General features: G+C 38.8%; 1 protein-coding gene across 5 annotated transcripts in view; it reads right to left on the bottom strand.

Annotated features, from left to right (window-relative positions):
- Positions 1-21,924, bottom strand: part of ttc28 (tetratricopeptide repeat domain 28) — a 109,254-nt gene that overhangs the window by 57,556 nt on the left and 29,774 nt on the right. The gene's annotated exons all lie outside the window — the stretch shown is intronic.

Consider the following 21,924-nt stretch of genomic DNA (forward strand, 5'->3'; position numbering starts at 1 on the left):
ATTGATCATGCTATAAAATGGCACTATGTGCCTGGAAAACATATAACTGCTGCAGGTCAGATACTAATAAAATACTAAATTTATACGAAATTTTACAAGTCGAATTAGAAAACGCAACAAGGCAATAATTATAATGCAATACAAATACTGTATTTTCTTAAAGGTACTGTAGGGGCTATTAATATTAGTTGTTTGACATATACAGCATTTCTATAACAACTGAAGGTAATATAATTACTTTATTGTGGTACTATGTGCCTGGAAAACACACAGTACCGCCCCTTTAACTGGACTTTTACTAGAGAACTAGCTTACTAGCATCATAAATTTGAAGTCAGGAAAAAAAAACTTCACATCTGTGAATTTATAAAATTACATAAATCTTCTCTGATGGTCCTACATAAAATTTTAAAAAGTCACCCGAAGTCCACCTGTGTGTAATTTAATGTTGGTACAAATCCAGCTTCTCTTGTGACATTTGTTGATGAACAAACAGGAACACAGCAGCCACGGTTTGAAACAGGGTGAGGATATAAAACAATATTCCTAAAAGCTTTGACCATCTCAAAGCTTTTTGAGATGGTCTCTTCAATCCATTCACTTGAAAGTGGAAATAGGGTGACACAAATGCAAATATGCCAAGACATGGCCATGCACCTAAAGTCAACAGGATTTATATCCTACTTTTATACAAAGTGGTTCAGGTTAATCAACACGCTGCATTCTAGTAAAACTTTCCAAAATAACACACCAGACAGCTGTCTGGTTCAGTGTAAACACACATTCTTCATGGCTTTAAACACACACCTCATCAACTCACCACCGTCCTTATTGTGTATATGTTACTTTATGTACAGAGGATTTTTTGGAAACCCTACATTGTGTCCCAGGGCTGGATCCTCAGGCACCTGTTTTCCCCGTCTTCTTTGGACAGGCTGAACTGGAATGAAATTCCACTGCCTCTCTGCACAACGACAATGAACGTATTCTGAGGCTGATTCTAAAATCAGGTTCATTTTAATATCTAAAACCTGACGTAAAGAGACTTTTCATTCCTCCGTTTTAACACTCGGGCTTTTTATCTTCTGAACCCTCTGCCCATCGCAGCGAGCGCTGTCTGGGCTCTCCCTCTCTTAATTAGGCCCGGATCGTCCAGGGAGAGGTGGGGAGAGGCAGAGGGCAGCAGGGAGGGCGGCAGACTGGAACGGGCTCCAGGGATGAACAGAGTGCATGAACTTCCCACTCTGTGAGTCAGGGCGAGGAGAGAACACGTCCTAATGGTTCCCCACAAAGTTAATTAGAGCGACTCCGTCTGGAAAGCCCGGCCCAGATCGAGCTCACAATTTGCAACAACTCGCATTAAAGGCAAAGAAGAACACTCAGCCATTAATGTGCCGTATCCTCAGTGCTCTGCCATCCCTCTGATCTTGGAAGCGTACTTCTGCTGCTCAGCACACTGGATTCATTTTATGTATGAGCGCTGCATGTACGTTTATGTTTCTTTTTTTTTTCCTCCCCTTGGCTAGCTGATTCAGCCGCAGCTCTTTTTTCAGCCTGACTAATCCAATTAAAGGATTATCTGTTTTGAACGTGACAGATAATAGCGAAAGAAAGGAAATGTACATGCCGTTACATTACAAGCTTACTGTCCGTATGCGATTATTAATTATTTCATTTTTTTTCTTGTATCATTTAGGGAAAATGGAACAAGTGTCAACAGATGGATTGAAAATAAATAGGGGAAACCTATGAAGGGAATCTATACTGTGAATTACAGGAAAAATCTCATTTATTGATATTTACATTGAGTAAATGTTACTTTTGTTTGCTTATAAAAAGATTATGCAAAGCTGTTCACATCATATACATCTTGAATAACTTGCATAACTTTGAAACATGTAGAACACAATGCAAACATAAGAACAGAAAGAAAAAATATTAAGAGGAAAAAAAGGGTGTGTGAAAGAAGTAAGGATATTTTACCTGCCGTTTTAACTTAGTGGCATTCTACACACTGAAAAGGAAAAAGATTTGAGGTACTCCACAAAGGGTCTACCCTTCACCCTTCACACTTCACTGTGATTTTATTTCTACCCTCAAAAATGTCCTCACACTGTTAAGCCCATAGTAACGTTACTGGAGGTGTAGGAGAGAAAAATACAGCATGTAGCAAGAAGGGAACAGAAAGTCAAAGTCATATTTTAGTGCAGAGGCAGGTTCAGTGTGGTCCCTGGAACTCCAATAATGCTAATTAGTGGGTCTGGGTTGCTATTGTACAGTTTTTATATCAGAGTGGAAAGAACATCCCAGGCTGGATCTGTCCATCCCAACATATATACACACTCTCTTTATTAGCAGAAAATTACACCTGAGCACACCAAACCTTTAAGAAGACGGCTTCCAGCTGCGGATAAGTACAGTAGCTATTGCTAGCTGAGAGCAGGACACTGAGGCACAGCTCACCAACACTGGACAGAAACAGTTTAGGAAGGACCGGCCTAGCCATGCTGGTCACCAGCCTCTCCAAAGATAACGTCTTTTCAGTAATCAAATTAGTAGCCAACTTCAGAATGAAAACATCCTTGTACGACAAGGAAGTAGCTACTGCTGGGTCAAATCATCTCAGGCTGGTTTGTTGAACATGGTAAGGAGTTCACTGCACTTCAATGGTCTGAATCTGTGCCATGAAGAATTAAAACACATCTGTCAACTAAAGGGACTCCAGTTCAGTGCCAAGTGCGGCTAAAAACGTGGCCTCTGATAATAATATCGACTTTAATTTTGAAAGTTGTAGTATCATCAATCGTTAAAGGACATGGTCATTGTTCTGATCTAAAATGTGAGACCCAGTGGGGTTTTTCTAACTTCTTTTTGTGTGTAACTTTTTTTTTGTAGGTTAGCTGTGTAAAACCTCCATGCAGGACAGACAAATGGAAGCTGTTTTTCTAGATTTGATCTCCTCAGGACGTCGTTTGCAGCAAACTCACCCTCATTAGGAACCCAGTCTGCTGATGAAAGCAAGAGTTTAAATCAGTTCAAACTGAAGCAATAAGAGCTGGAAATAGGATGTTATTTTTGTGGTTGTGTTACACAACAACACATCCATTGTTTAAAAAGTAATTCTCATCAACCTTACCTGAGCAAGCTGCTTCAGTGTCACGCAAGAGCAGATCAGCCAAGATCACAAGCATGTCTAGTGTTTAATCAGGAAAAATTGAGTTACTAAATGGTGCTAAAATAAATCAGCATGGACTGACTCTGTATTTTGCTTACAAATACATTCTCTTTGCATTTGATTCTCTTTTTAAATCATTCAGTCCCTTAAATACGCCATATTGTTCTGACAATCTGCTCCATTTTCATCAAATTATTCAGACTTCTCAGCTTTTCCTTGTTTGATAGATCTTATACTCTCTGGATTAAACACAAACTTTTCTCTTGTTCTGTTTGACTGCTCTGGAAAGAACAAAAATATTTCCCAAATATAAAATTTGCTACAGAATTTTACGTATTTGACTTGCCACCCCACGTAGTTCAGCGCGGTCTCCTCGGTTTGATATCAAACTGTGCATAAATATCACTTTTTGTTGGCACAGCAATAAGATCTCCAGAGAAATGATGTGTTTGCTGACCGCGATTTAAAACAACATTAAAACAGTTTACACCTGCAGGTTCACTAATGTTGGGAATCTTTCATAATGATGATAATAACAACCGGATGTTTTGTGTTGTGCGTCACGTTCAGTAGTGTCTGGTTACATTTAATCAGTTATATTTACTTCAGTAACTTTTTTAGGAAAAAAATACTTAGAATTATTTTTATTATGCTATATTTTTTACATTTACCTGAGTAATTTACTATGAAGTGAGTGAAATCTCTGATCTCTACCCATCGTGAGTAACTTCACTTAATAAAGAATAAGCTGGTTTTAACCAAAAATTCAGGCAAACACCTGTAGTTTTTGTGAAAATGTCATCAGCTTCTCACTGAAAGAAGCTGATTTGGAGTAAAAAAATCATTTGCCTGATTTTTGTATTTTCAAATTATGGTATTTCCGGGAATTATTTTCATTTTGGTGCTTAAAATACCTAAATTTGGTTCGTCTGATCATTTTAAAATATTATTTGATATCATATTAATTTTAAAATTATTTAGTCAAAATATGTTGAAGTAGTGCTGCTACCCTTGGCTGCTCTACCCACCTCTAGTTGTGTTGAGTAAGATGTTTTACTCACAGAGATAAAAACAAAGGTAATGAAATCACATAATTTATTCTTTCTAGTTGAAACAATACGCTTGTAAAGCCAAAATTGTCCATTAGAAAAATAGTTGATCTAGTGAACACTACGTCTGGACAGGTCAAAGGCCTAAAATCACCAGAATCCAACACATTGAAGCTTTGGAGATGTAATTCTGCTGCCAGAACATCGGCATATTTAGCTTCAACATTGTGTTTTTGGATAAACTCATTTCTCAAAGTTAATTCCCAGCATTCCCACACAAGGTTGATGGAAAAACGTAATCCTGTTCCAGAAAACGTGCTTCCTTCAAAAATATTTGCTGTTGCTCATCACTTCCTCCGTTAATCCAAACACACATTTTTCCCCGTTATTTCTCCTCTGTTTCTCCACAGCGGCTCATTCAGGTACATCGCAGAGGAGGTAAACATTCTGCCGCTGGTGTCACATGCAATAATTACTAATGGCGGCGGTCCAAAAGGGCAATTAATTTTCAGCGATAGTGCGCCTAGTTTCTCCCTCTCTGCCTGCACGCTTCCAACTCTGGCTTGCGTTCTCTCGTTAACGCCCTGGGCTCATCAGTAACCATGGCCCACTTTCAGATCAATTTAGACGAGCTGCTTCTGTATGAGCCAGCCAATGAATTGAGATGTCACGCCCATTGTCTGCCCATTACAATTCAATTTGGGAAAAGAAACGCTCTGAAATGTGATTATAGGCAATAGATGGGCTGTGTGTTTGTGTCTGCATGAAAAGGAGAATGGGAGAAACTCAGAGGGGTGAATCGCTGTACGGAGATTTTCTATGTTTTCCACCTTTCAATCAGCACTTTCATATTCTGAAGAGACTTTTATTATTTTCAGAAGACTTGCTACAGTGATTTGGTATAGCTTTTTCAGACAGCTTGACATTTCCCACTGAAATACGGCAGGCTGCAACACAAACACACCCAAATGATCCAAAAGCTTGAAGGCCACACAAACACATTCATATTTTATTAATGCAACCTGTCTACTTTGATATCACATGCAACTCTGATTTAATAAGGTCAAGACAAGCAATAAGGATGTCCTCTTCAGATATATGTTTTTGTACAGCGCAAGTATATTTGGTGTTTGATAGTTTAAACACCAAATACACCTTAAAAGACATCAAACTGTCTTAAAGCTGCAGTAGAAACTAAAATCCCTGGTTTATTGTTCTTGGTGGTTCAGTCAATTAATGACACAGGAAATGAATGACGCCCCTGAATTGGCTGTTTTGCAAACGGCAGCAAGGAACCCATTTCAAAAAGGTTTAATTAACACCTTGATAAAATATTAGCATAATTTACTTGTGACACCTTTCTTAAGATGTTGCAAGAAATACCAAAGTTTTTAATTCTCAATCCAGTTTCCACCTAATTTTCACTTCTACTAAAAACCAAAAAAATAAATAAATAACTAAATCTCACCAGGAAGAGTGAAGATCCAACCAACTCAAAGAACCAAAGATACTCAGGGCTTGCAAATATATTCAGACCTCTGATACTTTTTAATTTTTGTCAAATTACAACCAGAATATTCAATGTATTTTTTAAATATATCATTTTGTGATAAACTGATGCGGAGCAACACTTTCTTATGAAGTGAATGGAAACTCACACATTTTTAACATTTTTAGCTCCCTTTGGGCTGATTAAAATGATAAATTCAATTATTTTCAATAAAGTATTTGAAAATGGTCTCACATTTTCAAATTAAGTACTGTATTGCTTTTCAACCATAACAAATGAAACACTGACCAACATATTTGATGTGCATTGATGATTTTAGTGATGGCTCTCGACAAAATGTAATGTCTGTTACTGGTTTTCACTGGTTGTATGATGTGTTTGTGGTGTTTTTATGTTTTCATGATGTAAAGCACTTTGAACTGCCTTGAAATGAAGCCTAGGCGCAAATTCAAATGGAAGACTCTTGCCTCACCTGCCTCATCAATCAGTGCCTCCCTCTCATCACCCTGGACCTATCAGCGCTGGACCAAGCCTCGTCATGGCCAATCATCGACTGAGCTCCAGTTGATAAGGACCTTCATCCATGGCCTCCTCCGCTTACCAGCTGTGATCAATCCACCTCCACCCCATCTCCACCTTCACACCCCCGGCTCTTCAGGCACCCATCCTTCTTCGACCTCCACCACCAGAATAGGCTCTGGGGGGATTACATTCCTATGCAGCATCAGGGATGTGCATCGAGCTTATCGCCGTTCCAGCTCGACGTCCTCGGCTGGGGCCTGAACGCCAAAGAACTTTAATGTTTTCTTGTCAATAAACTTTTTTAATTGCCTTCTTTCTTTGTCTGAGTCTCTCCCGATTGAAATGTACTATAATAATTACCAGGACAATTTATGATCAAGCAAAATTTACTACTGTGACAGGTCTACTGCTAAATTGTACAGCTTTGCATGATTTTGTGTTTGTTGTGAAATCTTAACTAAAATCATGGAAGTGTTTGGTTATAACCTGACAAAATGTGGAAAAAAGTTAAATCAGAATGAATACTTTAGCTAGTGACTGTTAGGTTTTGAGGAATCCACCGTCCTCTTGGACCCAGCGCTCCAAGAGTCATGGGTCGGATCCAAACAGTCGTCCCTATGATGCTATTAATAAGTTTGGCTACTAAACATATGCACACTCATCATCCATTTTCTCTCTGGTATTCCAGTAGCAGCAGAAGCAGGTCTTCTCCCTGTCACCTCCCCCCCTCTCCATTACTTTTCCTTTCTTCTCCACTTGTTCAGTGACTCTCCACCATCCTGCTCTGGTAAGTAAGCGAGACCTTGACAGAGTTTCGCGTTTCCATGTGGGAAGAATTCCAGTGGTTGCATATTCCGCATAATGTACAACATTCCTGGAGATGTGCTCACTTTCACTGGGTCCACTCAATTCTTACTGGCACTTTTTTTTTCTTTTAATGGATTTTGTGTGACAGTATCTTTTTCCAGGAGAATAAAAAAAGGCTAGAACGCATAAAGAAGCAGCATGAAGGACGGAGGAGATCCACCGCGTCCAGGGTGAGAGGAAAGAAAAATACAGGACATTTAGTTTGTTTGGCGAGTAAAGAACAAAAAGAAACTGTGTTTTTAGGTAATCCTCTGTAATCTTTGTTTGCTCCGTGATTACATTTTGCTCTCTGCTGAAGCGCCGGCGAAACGGACTGAGGTAAAGAAGCGGAGGAAAATAACAGGGAGCATCAGAGTTGTAAGGGTCAGCGATAAGAAATGGGTTTCACTTCAAAAACGAGCAAGTACCTCACTGCAGGTGAGGTTTTAGCTTGAGATGCAACAGATCCTGATGGATTTTATTAATGTACAGGCCATCTGCAATTCCCACTGCCTCCACATATCATTAGAAGAGCTAAACGAGAGGCTCTGTGCTTTGATTAGTCAGTCACAGTGGCCTTGGTCATTGCTGTCCACTGTTAGACACGGACTTGGCAGAAATTCAGAATTTAAGGGGGCTTTGATTGGATGGTTTCAAGCGCAGGATGAGTGACCTGCTTGGTTTCTATCTTATAGAAAAGAAAAATATTTAAATTCCATTTTTTGATACACTTTTTCAGTTTCTATAATATGAACTATGATGTGATGGATTCTTAGTCAAGCACAAATTATTCTTTGTCGAGTATACTTTTGTAGTTCACTAGACTAGCAAGATAATTTGCAAATCAGAGACATTAAAAGACTAATGTTAGGGTTTTAACTCTCCAATATCTCATAGGGGCAGCATTATGTTTTCCAGAAACATAGTGACATTTTATAATACAATCAAGTAACTATGTTAACTTAAGTTGTTGTAAAAATCCTGTTTATATTAAATATAACTTTAAAGAAATTTTACTTCATAATTTAACTCTTTGAAATTGGGCCTTTGTCTCTTTAAAAACTCCTGCTCTTTCTGAAGCTCCACGTTCAGGAAGTCATCACAAAATGGCTCCTCTATTAACCCTTTAGCAACTTTTTTACCAGACTTTCACTAAGAAGTAGCTTGTATAATGAGTTCAGCAGATGTTCAATTCCACCAAGAGTTTGCTAATTGCTGCTGGCTAGTCTGAAGGAGCCGAGTGGGAAAACTGCAGCTCTGAGGAGGAGTTTCCTCCTCAAAGGCGGAGCTAGGTCCACCCAGGCATTTTGCACAGCTGAATGGTTATCATGGGAGTTTAAAGGATTTCTCAAACATGTATAAAATAATCAAAGCAACACTCCATGTATGTTTTCAATGAGAATGATTAAAACATGATGTGAAGTTCAGAAAAGTCGATTTTACATAATACCGCCCCTTTAGAACCATGAGTAAAGTCAACTTTCAGACATGAGTTTAATCAGTGTTGACAAATCTAAAAACAGTCTGGATAATTTTACAGCTGTAAGTTAAACACTGGAAAACACACAAACACTTATTTTCTGTCTAAAGCACATAAGTGTTTTTTAAGAGAATATTTGCATTTAACATAATGGGGGTGTCCGTTTTTACAGTGATCAGTCCCTTGTTTTCAGTTTGACTTTCACTGGATCATTATTGTTGCTTTAGGTTATGTCTTAAGTGTGTACTTCAGACTCTGTTTCGGTGGTGATGTCTGACTTTTCTATCTTTACTCTGGTCTTTGAACATTTGACACGTTGTTCTTTTGAAGCCTCCCCCTAAACAGAAACTACAGATTAATGAGTTTCTGGTGGCTCCGAGTTAAATCTTGAAGACACAACTTTCTTTTTATCTTTTTTTTGCTACATCTCTTGATAATATAATTCGGTGGTAAAGAGCTATTTCAAATGCGTTTCACCAGTCTAAAGCAGTGTTCAACTCTACTCTGAAACTGTCTTCCCTGCACTTGTTCTAAGGAACTTTTCACACTTATTTAAACCCCAGTGGGTCGTATTTTCACTAACGTGTGAGGTTCAGGGTAGAAGAAGTTGGATCTGTGGTGACTGGACAACAAGATGTTAGTCTTTGCAAACACGAAGTGTGGTTTCAATACAATGTATTTGGGATTGTGCTTGGTCAATGTCTTTAGCAGATGTTACAATGGCTGAAAGTGGAAGTTTGTGATTCATTTCAAATCTTAAAATTATAGCTAAACATTTCCACTTTTTGAGTTTGAAGTATTTATGTAACCATTATGAACCAATCTAGACTTGGGTAGTTCTGAGTTACCACATTTCCTGTCGTATAACATGAACGTTTGATAATTAAATAGGAAGGACTGAAGCAGAACGTTAAGAATGCCAAGCACCGCCCACATCGTAGCTTGTTTCTGAGGGTTTGGGATCATTTAAAAACATAATTTTCCTAATTTGGTACATTTTCTGGGGTACAAATCCTTTACAGATACTACTTTTTGTATCAAGTCGCTATGGCTTCTAGGAAATGTTCCTGCAACTTCAAAGGGCTTCATAAAGGTTTATCCTTGACTCTGAAAATATTTTTGTGGAGTTATTTTAGAAATGTAAATATAAAGTCATTTGTTTTTTCAGTAAATACCAATTCAGTACATTGAAAACAGCAGTATCTTCGCTAATTTTCATTTAGCATGAAAAATTGTTGATTGGAATTTATTATAGTATGTCCAAAACTTCTCCAATCTAAAAGTCCAAAGAATGAATCGAGTGAAAAAAGAATTTGATCAACTTTAACACCAAAGTCACGAACAGAGTGTGGTCATTTCTTAGCAAACCATGGATCAGTTCGTACCAGACAGCACACATAATGAATTAAAATCAAATATCTTGACCCATTCATCAACCCCGACCTCCTCTCCACAGGAACTTTGTGGCTTTGCATTTAATGGCCACTGAATGTTGTCATTACAGTCAATCTGAGCTCTGGTTTACAATGAGCTTCCTGCAGTAGAAAACACCTATGCAGTTGTTTTCTAATGAACAAAACTATGAAAATCACATTTACTGCAGAGCATGGAGAGCTGAAGAGACAAAATGACGACCTTGGCTCATTTTTCATCCGTGTACTACAGAGCTCATTTCAATAAATAACTCATTCAAATCATGTACTTTCTGTCCAACTGACTAAATCCCATTTGTTGGTCATAAAGCACAGGAGGGAACACACACATACACACACACACACACACACACGCACACACACACACACACACACACACACACACACACATATATATGGAAGCTCAGGAGTGCTTGTTCAGACAGCGTTACAGAAGAAGTAAGAGTTGTATTCTGTCACTGCATTGCCTCCTTGCCATCAACCTATTCTTAAGATTTTCACCACAAATTCTCAGTCATGTTCAAGACCTGGACTCTGCATAGATCACTCCAAAGCATTAGTTTTAAGACACGTCCACACCTGGCCTGTTCAGTCTGCTTTAGTCTAACTCTAATCCATTTAGAAAGTTGGGTTTGTTTGGGGATCAATCAAGCTCTGATGTGAACTCTAGTCCGTCTACAAATCTCGGTCTTGGTTCGGTTGAGGTGAACTTTGGAGCGGTTTAAATGCATATGTGAACGCTGAGTGGACCAGAGACCGCTCCAAGAGCGTGAAGCAGACTACAGCGTAGGGAATTCTGGGTAAATACAATCAAAGCAAATCTGAGAGTCTAGCGTTAGCAGGAGAAATGGTTTGTGGACTTTTACCAAGAACAAAAGAGAAATCCTACAACCGCTAAAATCAGACTCTGCTCCATTTTTGTTTAAATTTTGTGAAGAAGAAAGTTGTGCTCAGTGTCTTCTTCTCAGGTTTTTGTGTTGTTTCCTTGAGTGGTTCTTGATACAGCGCCACCACAGGTGGAGGAGGTGAACAGGTTTTTCTAAGGGTTTGGTTCATTTGAGTCAGTGGAGTGTGAAGCGAAAAGCACCAGCTGAAAATGTAGCAAATGTTGCAGTTTTGGTCCCCAATTGAACAGAGTCTATCAGGTGTGAAAAAACACCCTCAATCTCAGTCAGAATAAACATGTCGGTAAAATTAAAGGATCACTTCAAACCTAAATCTGACAGGAGTATGAATGGTTCTGGCCTTAACCGTATGACTGATGTTAACCAAAGATGCTGATGCTGGGAAAAACAACCGGTTTTTGGCACATTTCCTTTTTTTTCCAAAGAGTCATTACAGGCAGATGAAGTGGTTCTGGTCTGATGTTTGTGCACATCTGTTCTGGTTCAGTGGGCCCAAAGTGAGGGATCTACAGAGAGGCGGCGGGGTGATGCATGTAGCCATTGTCTCATTCAAACAAGGTTACAGGCAAACTTTACAGACAAAAGGCAAGAAAACCCAAAGGAGCAGGAAGAGAATGGCAGCAGAGGGGAAGGGGGGAGTTACGAGGCACGATGGAGTCCTGCACCATCCTCCTCTTGTAAAGTATATATTCTTGTTATGTGAAAGGAAAACTGTTTTATACTCACTCCCCATCTGCAAGGGTGGGTCATAAAAAAAGGAAGATGGAAGGAGCAGATGAACAGAGGGGAGAAAGAAAGGGAATAACGTCGTCCCTGGGACATATTAGAACTCGGTAAGAGACGGTATCTCTGCAAGCAGACACGGTGACAGGCGTGAAATAAGCTGAGAGGTGTATCAGGAGGACGGAGACGGGGAAAACATGCCCTGAGGATATTGGAGCTGTGCAGCTCTATAAACATGACAAGCTCCTGGAGGAGTGCTGTCTTCTCGTCTCTCTGAGGGGGGGGGGGACTGTAGCGTTGGTCACCACATGGGGAGTTCCTTCATGCAAAATCATTTTCTCTTGTTCGCAATTCAAAGTCAGAAGGAGAGGCAGGAGACACAACAGTCGTTTAAATCTGCTTTTCCTCACTGCTGAACCTCACATGATTTTTCACCCCAAACTATGCTGAGAAAAACTTTTATTCTAGGATTGGTTATAGGAAGTGTTACGGTATACCGGGGTACCCATAAGTAATCAGTCCAGGGCTTCACCCAGTGTGTTATAAGTCTGGCGGGCCACCAGGCTTTATTAGCGCCCCCTCCAGGCTGAGTGTTGTTTGTTTACACTGGTCAACAGACAAAAAACTGTCTGAGGTTTTTCAACTGTTTTAGGGTCATTTTGATGAGCTGAATTAAAAAAATCACTTTGGTTTTGCTCAATCAGGTCAACTTTCTGAACTATGGAACAACGTGAGCATCAAAATGCAGGACTTGTTCTCACATATGGATCAGTTTCCTGAGAATCTGAACAATGAGTGATGAGCAGGAGGAGAGATTTCATCAGGACAGAAAAGAGACGGAGAATTTTACACAATGAAGACGTAATATGACGTAACCTATAAGTGTTTATTATTCAATCTGCAGAAATCCAAGTTTGTAGCATTTAATTAATACACTCTGTTAGAAAACATTTTTTTTCTCCTGAAACCTTTTTTGGATGAGAAGTAGGAACAGAAATGAACTGATGATATCACAAAAATGTCATCAATTTAGTCAGAAGATCGGATTTCTCTAAAGAAAATTAGAATAAAAACCTGACTGAGAAAAATGGATGTCATTTTTAGATTCAGCAGTGCAAAAATAATCCTAATTCAGTTGAAAAAACACAGACAACTTCCAAGAAAATATTTTTTGTAACCCAGTGTTGTTTATTGTAGTTTTTTGCACAGCAGTAACTGTGATAGCAAGAATGGGTTAAATAAAATGGTTGGAAGCAAAACGGCAACATGTTATGGTCAGTACTATGTTACCACTTCCTGTCTTTACTGGACACGCTAACAACTTCAGAAAATAAAATGACAAGTCACAGATAAATCTAAATATTTTGGACATTTTAATTTGGATGAAACAAATGAAGTGCAAAGAATTATATTTATTTTAGTTGCATTTATAGTTCTTTTTTTTATCTTTGCCTTTTCTAAAGACTTTATAGTTGATGTTAAGGTAAGTTAAAGGCTTCCAAAAATAATTACCTGGTGATATTTTCACATTTCTTGTCGGCTTTAAACGTTTTGTAACTCAAAAATACAGTAAGCCGGTGGATGGCTGCTCTGCCACAGGGCTTAGCAAGTTTTCTTGGAAAAACTCTGCTGTTCCTCCATGATGTTGCATTGTTGTTTAGGTTTTTTTGTTTGTTTGTTTTTTTGTGCATGTTTTAAGGACTTACAAAAAAGTTGAAAATACTGCCAATACTGTTCCCTTTAAAGGGGCCTCAGCAGCCAACTTTAAATACTAAAAACTTTAATGTGATTGGTCTGATTTGCTGAAAAGTTGTCATGACTGGTGAAAATCGACAGTTTAAGGAAAACTTTGTGAATGATAGTTGAGATTGCAACATTGCAACTTTCTGGAGGGATGGATCAGTAGATGGTTATGTTTGAATATCGTAACAAAAAACTGCTACTGGTAGCATGGCTGCGCAAAGATACCTTTAAATTTGTTACATGCAATGTGAATGATGAGTGAATCTCCTGTCATGGATTTAAAAAAACTAAATATTCTACTTTAAAGTAATTTGACCAAGTTACAAAACAAAAACTATTCACTAATTATTTATTAATAATAATAATAATAATAATAATAATAATAATAATAATAATAATAATTACTGTTCCATGTGTATTTAAAGCCTCCCAGAATCAGCTCAGGGACCTATTCTGAAAATCACTAATGAATGCTAGTGATCTCCAGAGCTTCAGGCAGCGCTGCATTAAAACCAGACATCCACTCTGTAGTCGCTGCTTGGGTCCAGCAACACTTCTGGAAACCATTGTCAGGGAACAAAGTCCATCACAGTATCCGCAAGTGGAGTTAAAAGGAAAAGAAAAACAACCACAAACAAGATCCAGGAACACTGCAGCTTTGTTTGTTTGACCTGAGCTCCTTTAACTTGGACCGAGAGGAGAAAGAAACTGTAAAACTCTAATAGCTAATCAGACTGTTTAGGAAGCTCTATTTGGAAATAACTGAAGCACTTTCCTCCATGTCGAGGTAATCAGCACACACTTCAGTAGCTGCTATCTGTGATGTTATGGGGGTGCAGTAACAAGCATATTTGGGGCGACTCGGCCACCTGGAATGCCCCATGCGGAAAGGAAAAAGGTTTTAGAGCCGCAGAAGAAATCTTTTTCGAAGAAGCCTTACACGCTGACAAACACTGTGGCCCATAATGTTGGACTAATTTCTACTTTTTATTATGGGTCCTGTGGTCGTTTGGAAGAGATTGTTGTAATTTTGATCATTTCTACACTTTTGTGTCAACAATAGATCAGATTAAATTAAAATAAAATAGTCAGTGAATGAAAAGGAGCAACAAATTCTTAGTTCCAACAATGGGCATAACTGTCTAGTCAAGATTGAAGAAGGAACTCTATCTATCCATCCATCCATCCATCCATCCATCCATCCATCCATCCATCCATCCATCGGTTTGAGTAGCAAGCCAGATAGCAAAGTAGATAGATAGGTAGTGTGCTATCTAGCTATCTGTCTAGTCAAGTAGTTAGCTAGCTAGCTAGTTAGCCAAGTAGCTAGCTAGCTAGTTAGGCAAGTAGCTAGCTAGCTAGCTAGCTAGATATGCTTGTGGAAGAATACTCAAAACATCTGAACCAACTCATTCAATTTAAAAGGCAATTCTACAAACACTAGCACAAAGTAAAGGTAAACTTCTGAATTTGAGTAAAAAAAATATGTAATTTATAAATTCATTATTCTGGCATTAAGCAAGTGGAAATATGTTAGTACTCATAGCTGAGCTAAAACAGGAGATGTTTCGTCTGATCTAACTTTAGACAGGAACAAGGACGTGTGCTTCTCTGCACAAATCTAACAAACAATACTCCAGTTTGTCATCAAAAGGACTTTAACATTAAAAACAGCGGTTTGTGGTTTTGAAAGCTTAACTTTTAAAAACCTTGCTATACTTTGCAAGTAGTCCTACAGCGTCAAAAACCAAATTATTTGTGTATTTCAGCAGGAATGCAGTAAAACAGTTCTGGCCCTAAAAACAAGTCGCGAACATTCACCCCCCTGTAATCTGTAAGACGTCCCACTGAAAAGAGAAGATGAAAAGCTTTTAGGGGGGGGTAATTGTGCAGATGAATGAAAGTATTAAGTCTTTTATCTTTATACCTCATTTTTGGAAGATTGAACAAGTTTGAAAGTTGTAAAAAGGACCTTGTGATACCTAAAGAAAAAAAATCTACGCTTAATTAACTCAAGTGAAGTTGTTAAACATCAAAAACATCAACTTTTATGCCTAAAGGATTTAGTTTCCACAGAACACGATTCCATCAAGCAGACTGGTGCCTGCAGCACGTCTTTACCTCCAAATTCTAAAAGCATGTGCTGCTTTCTTGGTGGACGCATTTTAACAATACATCTGAGTGCAAAAATAAAAGAAAAAAAGAGTTCTGTTGGAGGGCAAAGTTTTAAATCAGAAACAGGAGAGCAGCTTTAAGAAGCTTAGCCGCTTTGTAAGTAAACACGTTACACTCCGAGTTCTGCCAGTCCGACGATGCAGGGCAGAACAGAACATGCTGCATGATCTCCTGCAGGGTAAGCACATATCCCCCACAGACAAAGGCAGAAAAGCACAACTTCTCATCCTTTCCAGTTGAAAAAAAGTAAAAGATTAAGAGAACCTTGGGTGCTGCTCTTGAGCCCCTGAAACCAAAATGCACTCATTATTGAACACTGAAGCCAGTCATATGTGATAAACCTCTGGATTCTGCAAAATGCCACATGGGTTTCGTACATGAGAGCAATTAAACTTAAACGGGTCCCACTTCTCTGCTACTGTTACATCTCTGATTTTTTTCTCTTTTACCACTGGATACGTAGGTATAGTCAAAGTAACAGTGTATATACTGTCTTTAGGTTAATTTGTTCTTAGAAGGTTTAATCACAGCACAGGAGAAAATCAAAGAGGATGAGCTTTGGTTGCAGAGAGAGAAAATTGTTTTTTTGTTTTGTTTGTTTTTTATCCATGAAAAATGTTTCTGGCTCAATATTTTATTGTTCTACTTACAAGAAATTGTGAACGTCATTTGAATGTCCTGGCTCCTGGCACAGTCCACAACATTTTCAACAGGATTGAGGACAAGCTTCAGCCTGCTTTGTGTTTTCCAGTCCCAGATTCAATGTGTGTTTGGGATCTTTCATTGTTGGAACAACAACTTCTGTCCCCATTTCATCTCTGTGACTGTTGATTTAAGAGCAAACCCTGAGAATTTGACGGTGATCCTCTCATTTCTTAATGCCATCCATTTTGTTCAATCCACCTGACACTAACAGTAGAGGTTTCCCAGAGCATGACACTGCTGCCGCCATGCTTGATGGTTAGTGAAGCGTCTCTAGATTTATAAGCCTCCAAGCACACTTTGTGGTTACAGGTACAGAGTGGCTTCACTGCAACGAGGCAATTTTGTTTGCCAGGTTTGGGCCTCCTCAGTTTTCTCTTGACTGTAAACTACAAACATTGGACCCTTCGTCTGTTGAGGCTGCTTCTTAAGGTTTGCATGTGAAAACAAGAACAAATACTCAAGTATTCATGGGAGGTAGGTACTACAGCCGCCTGTGAATAGAGGAAGTCCACCAATTCTTCAGACTCTCATTAAAAATATGTATAACTGCCTATTACAATAATTCAAAACACATAATATACATCTATATCCATAAATATGCATATTAGAACTCGTCTTAGGACTACCTTAGAAGCTTATTCAAAATTAAAAATATAACCTACATTTGTGTGAAAACTCAGTTATTTGTGGGTTGGCTAAGCCCAGAATGTTTCAGGATTCAGACGAAGGAAATCTGTTACAGCAGCTTGCTGTGAGTTTTTATTATTAATGCTATATTTAGATAAAACCAAATAAGTCAAACAGGGATACCTATCCATAAATCAGGCTCTAATTAGGACAGTTCTAAATACACAGCCGCTCTTTGGAGATTAAAATAGCAAAAAAATGTAAAGATATAATTGCCACCATCTGAAATGGTACATGAGACTAGCAAAATACATTTATTTATGAAAAAAAAATACAGCTCATCTTCACTCCTGATCTGATTTTCTCTTTAAATAATAGTATTTTAAATTTCTTAACCAAAGCAGGCAATAACAAACAAGCGAATCAGCAGGAATCAATAGCTGTGTTTCCACTGACCTTATAAATTGCACAATTTGACATATCGAAAATAAGTTAGCTTAATGGAAACACACCCATGTTGAATTTGGCAGGATTTTTAATGACTTACCATGTAAACAAACTTATTCATGTGTTATTAGAATTGCGTTTATTTAATAAAAACACCTCAATTGCAAAGTTGTGTTTTCTTGACATTAGCGGACATTTGTAATGATAAGGCAGCTTCGGTCAATATGTCAAAATCATTCACAATATCAATATGATTCTGAACAGAAACAGCATATCCATGTCATGGCCACATCCTGTTTGAATCAAATTTACACACAGCAACCACACAATACCATACTTCAATCTGAATTCTATCTTAGGGCTCTAAAACTAAAAAAATTCAAACATTCGATAAATATGTATCCTTGAAACAGTTGTGAACAGGTCTTTAGACTCACAACATCTTAACACATTCACAGCGTCTCTTTCTGGTGCTTTCGTCACCCTGAAAACCAAAGTGAGATGTCAGGACCACCTAGAGTTTTCACAGGCCCAGTCATGCATCTCTTCTTCAAAGTAAACTTCGGTTAAAAGCCCTTTTTTCCCCCCCAAGTTCAATAGAATATTACTGGATCTATAGAGAGCCAGTGTTTGGTCACTGACTGTGCTTCAAAGCTCTCTCACTTTAACTACTGAAATATCTTTAAAGCCTTTGCTTCATAGTGACAAAGTGCAACCAAAGGCAATTATAACCGTGAGCAAATTGAATTAGCTTTTCAAAAATGTTTATGTTTGGTCATGTTTATTGTAACTTATAAGAATAAAACGATCTTATCTGAAATAGGTCCTACTTCAAGAAGCTGATGAACCAGGAGTTCTCAGCGTTAAGGTCTCAACATCAAAATCTAAATCCTAGAAAAGTGGCCTTCCGCTTTAGGGAAGATGGTTTTTGCATAACCCACATTTTACGCAATGTGGGTTATGCAAAAACCCGCACTCCCATGTTATTCGGCAGAACTTATTTGGCGAATAAGTGCACTGGTGGATCTGTGCCTTACCACAGGCATGAAACTCCAGGTCAGAAGTGAAGACTCTCCATGTTTCTGAGATGTGTGGTCCATGCTCGCTGGTAATCTCTACATCTTGTTTGCTGCAGCCATACGTAGCATCAACATCTAACCTAATCATGTTTTGTGTACCCTGGTTGATTCCCTCCAATCCAGAAGATGGAAACACAAATTTCGCATTTTCTTTGTTTGTTTTTGCAACATTTTCAAAGTTTGCCTAAAATTTGCATGACAATCAGATGGAAACAAAGCTGGACACACTGAACAGCCATAGAACAGACCACACACCCACACATGCGCACACACACCTAAGGATAACTTAGAGCAGTGCTTCTCAATTCCGGTCCTCAGGCCCCCCTGCCCTGCATGTTTTTGGTGTTTCCCTTCTGCCACACACCTGGATTGAATATTTCGGTGATTAACAGGCTTCTGCAGTACTTGATGGTCATGCAATCATTTGAATCAGCTGTTCTGGAATAGAGGCACATCTAAAACATGCAGAGCAGGGGGGCAGTGAGAACTGTAATTGAGAAGGACTGACTTAGAGTAAGAATCATGTTTTTGGACTGGAGGAAGCCGGAGTACCTGAAGGGAACACAGACAAGTAAATGAAGAATGTAATAAGGAATAAAGGAAGCAGTGTGTAAGTACTAATTCAGTGGGCTTACTGGGATTTATTTATTCAAGTACCTGCAGACTAAGTCCTACTAACACTTTTTACGGAGTCTTAGAACAAAGACAGGAACACTGATAGTGGCCTAAAAATATCCATCAGGATATCATCATAAATCACCCAAAATTCCTCCAATCAGCTCAAGTGTACTGGATAAATCTGTGCTTCTTCGTCTCCTCTCATCATCACCGCCATCAGCGCCTCAACAGCCAACTGTCTGGCCTTATCAGTTAACACTTCTCAATGGAGGAGAGGGCAACTTTCGCCCCCAGACTCCCTCCGCGCTGGGATCCCTACAGTCTTCACAGCCAGATCAACCACTTCAAGACCAGGGCTCACACTCCTTTCCAGAGCAAACCGCTGCTGCCTGTGATCTTTGAGCCAAATACAAATTTGGTTAGGCGTTGAATCCCCTGCCAGTTCACACTTCCCACTCTCTAGATGGAGGAGGTTTTAAAATATATCCAACTGCCTCCTGAAACATATCCTCCCGAGTGCTCAGAGGGATTTCTCTTACATGGAGCGTAAAGACGAGCTGCATTTGGTCTCAAACGTGATTGGAGCTAAATACTTACATGAGGGATAACATGAAGTGGATGCATATTTCACATGATGCTAAGATATGGGAACGGTGGGTACTTTTAAAACCTGTAACTTCTGTTCATTTGTATTGCGTCCAATGGAAAAATAAATTGTTTACTGGACTCTATCTTTCGTAACATGGGATTTGATGGAAGAAATGGTTTGAATTTCCTTCTTCTTGCTCTGCTCTTCAACTCATCTGGGACTTGAGGTTGTATTTAAGGAGTGTTTTTTTACTTTTGACCTGCTCTCTGTTGTAAAAACAAAACCATGTTGCCACAGTTACCAGTGCCTCAACCCAAACAACTATGAACTAAAGGCTACTAATAGAACAAATCAGAACTATTGTCAGCTACTGCAACATGCTGGCACCACGAGCAGCGCAATTCTAGAATTTGCAATTTTTCAAATCAATTAGTTTTTTTTGTTATCCATGGATGCATTCACACTAGAGCTGCTTTGTCTGCTTTAATCAAACTTTAGTTTGTTTGTCTATAAAGTCTGGTTCATTTGGGGAGGTGTGAATGCGCAATCACACTTTGATGCGGGCCACAAAAAATTATCTTTGGTCCGTTTACAAACCTCGGTCTCGGTTTGGTCGAAGTGAACTCTAGTGTGTTTTAAATGCATAGGTAAATGCCAGGCGGACCAGAGACCGCTCCGAAAACAGGAAGTGGACTATAACACAGGGCATTCTGGGTAAACATAAACAAAACAAATGTGGGAGTCTAGTGCTAGCAGGAGAAATGCCTCGTGGTCTTTTGCCAACAACAAAACTGAAATCCTACAACCACTAAAATCTGATGTCACTCCATTTTTGTTTACATTTCATAAAGAAGGAAGTTCAGAGGTTTTCATGTTTCCTTCAGTGGTTCAGTGGTGCAGCGCCTCCACAGGCAAGGAAGGGAACAGGTTTCTCAAAGGGTTTAGTTTTTTTGTTACAGTGTAGTGTGACAGAGAACCACAGCAAATAAAAATCAAACAAATGTTGAATCTTTGATCCCCAGTCGAACCGAGTCTACTGGACTATCAGGTGTGAAAACACCCTGAACGTTTAAACCCGTACTGTGTCTCATGAGAGCCCTGATCTTTTGGGCAGCTGGTGACTGTAGATCAGCTCAATAATCTGCCTGTTCTGTCCGACATCTCATTAATATTGCAGATATTAGGTCATGAATTATACATTTAACAAGACAAGCTATTACAACCCACCCAGTGGGGAACACATATGTGCACATACATTTCAAAACAATTAATTCAGTATTTGATCTGTTTCCAGATTCAATGTAAATGTGCCAGCCTCATGAAGGAGCGCCAGAAAATGTTCAGGAGAGTCAAGCTGATATCCTACTGACGTAAACCTGGTCTGCTGCTGATAGGGGGGATATTTCACATTTAAACAGTCGCATACATCCAAGTCACAAAGGTCATGTGCAGAATGAAACACATGAGAAAATGTGTGCTGCTCAGATGAGACCAAAAATACAACTATCTCCAAAACCAAGCCTGGCAGTGGTAGCATGGAAAAGTTCACCTTCTAGCAGGTCAAAGGTCATAAAAAGCTGTATGTTTTACTGAATGGTCCAAACCTTTCATCATATGGGTCAAAAATGTCAGCTCAAAGCTACTCGCGGGCGAAAAAAAATAAATACTGTTTTCAAAATCTAAAATTCCTAAAAATGTGGTGATTTTTTTATACCTACTCAACAATATACTAAACAAAAACCAGTGTAATAAAACAAAGCAGATTTTTTTTTTGTAAGAAGAGTATTGTAGATCCTAAACATCAAATGGTTTTTGCATGTTTTTCTTTTTTCCAATAACGCATAGCTATCAACTTTATTTTCAAATTTTCTGTCAACTTTGATCGTCATTTAACTCAAAAACATGGCAGCCGGCTGGACGACTGCCCCGGCTCCCCGAAAACCAGGATAAGCATGTTTTCTGGCTGAAACCCTGAAAATGATGTTCACGGGTGTTTTCCATCAAATGTGACTGATCTTGGGCTGTTTTGTAAAGAAAAATGAGCAAACATGACAGTCTATGTGCAAAACAGCTGGAGAGATGAACCAAAAGACAACAAAAAGTGCTTCCATTACTGCAGCTTGAATCCAAATGCACTCTACACTTCTCTACGTAAAAAATCATGTTTATTTCCCAGAATCAGACACAGCTTCTTGTTGGCCTATCATGGAAAATTGCCATGAAATACGTTGAATGTTGTGGTTGTAATTTGACAAAATGTGAAACAATTCAGGATGTGTGAACACAATAAGTCATCAC

Source organism: Poecilia latipinna, unplaced genomic scaffold (assembly GCF_001443285.1).
Source record: "Poecilia latipinna isolate Pla-1442-1.1 unplaced genomic scaffold, P_latipinna-1.0 Scaffold242, whole genome shotgun sequence".
Lineage (NCBI taxonomy): Eukaryota > Metazoa > Chordata > Actinopteri > Cyprinodontiformes > Poeciliidae > Poecilia > Poecilia latipinna.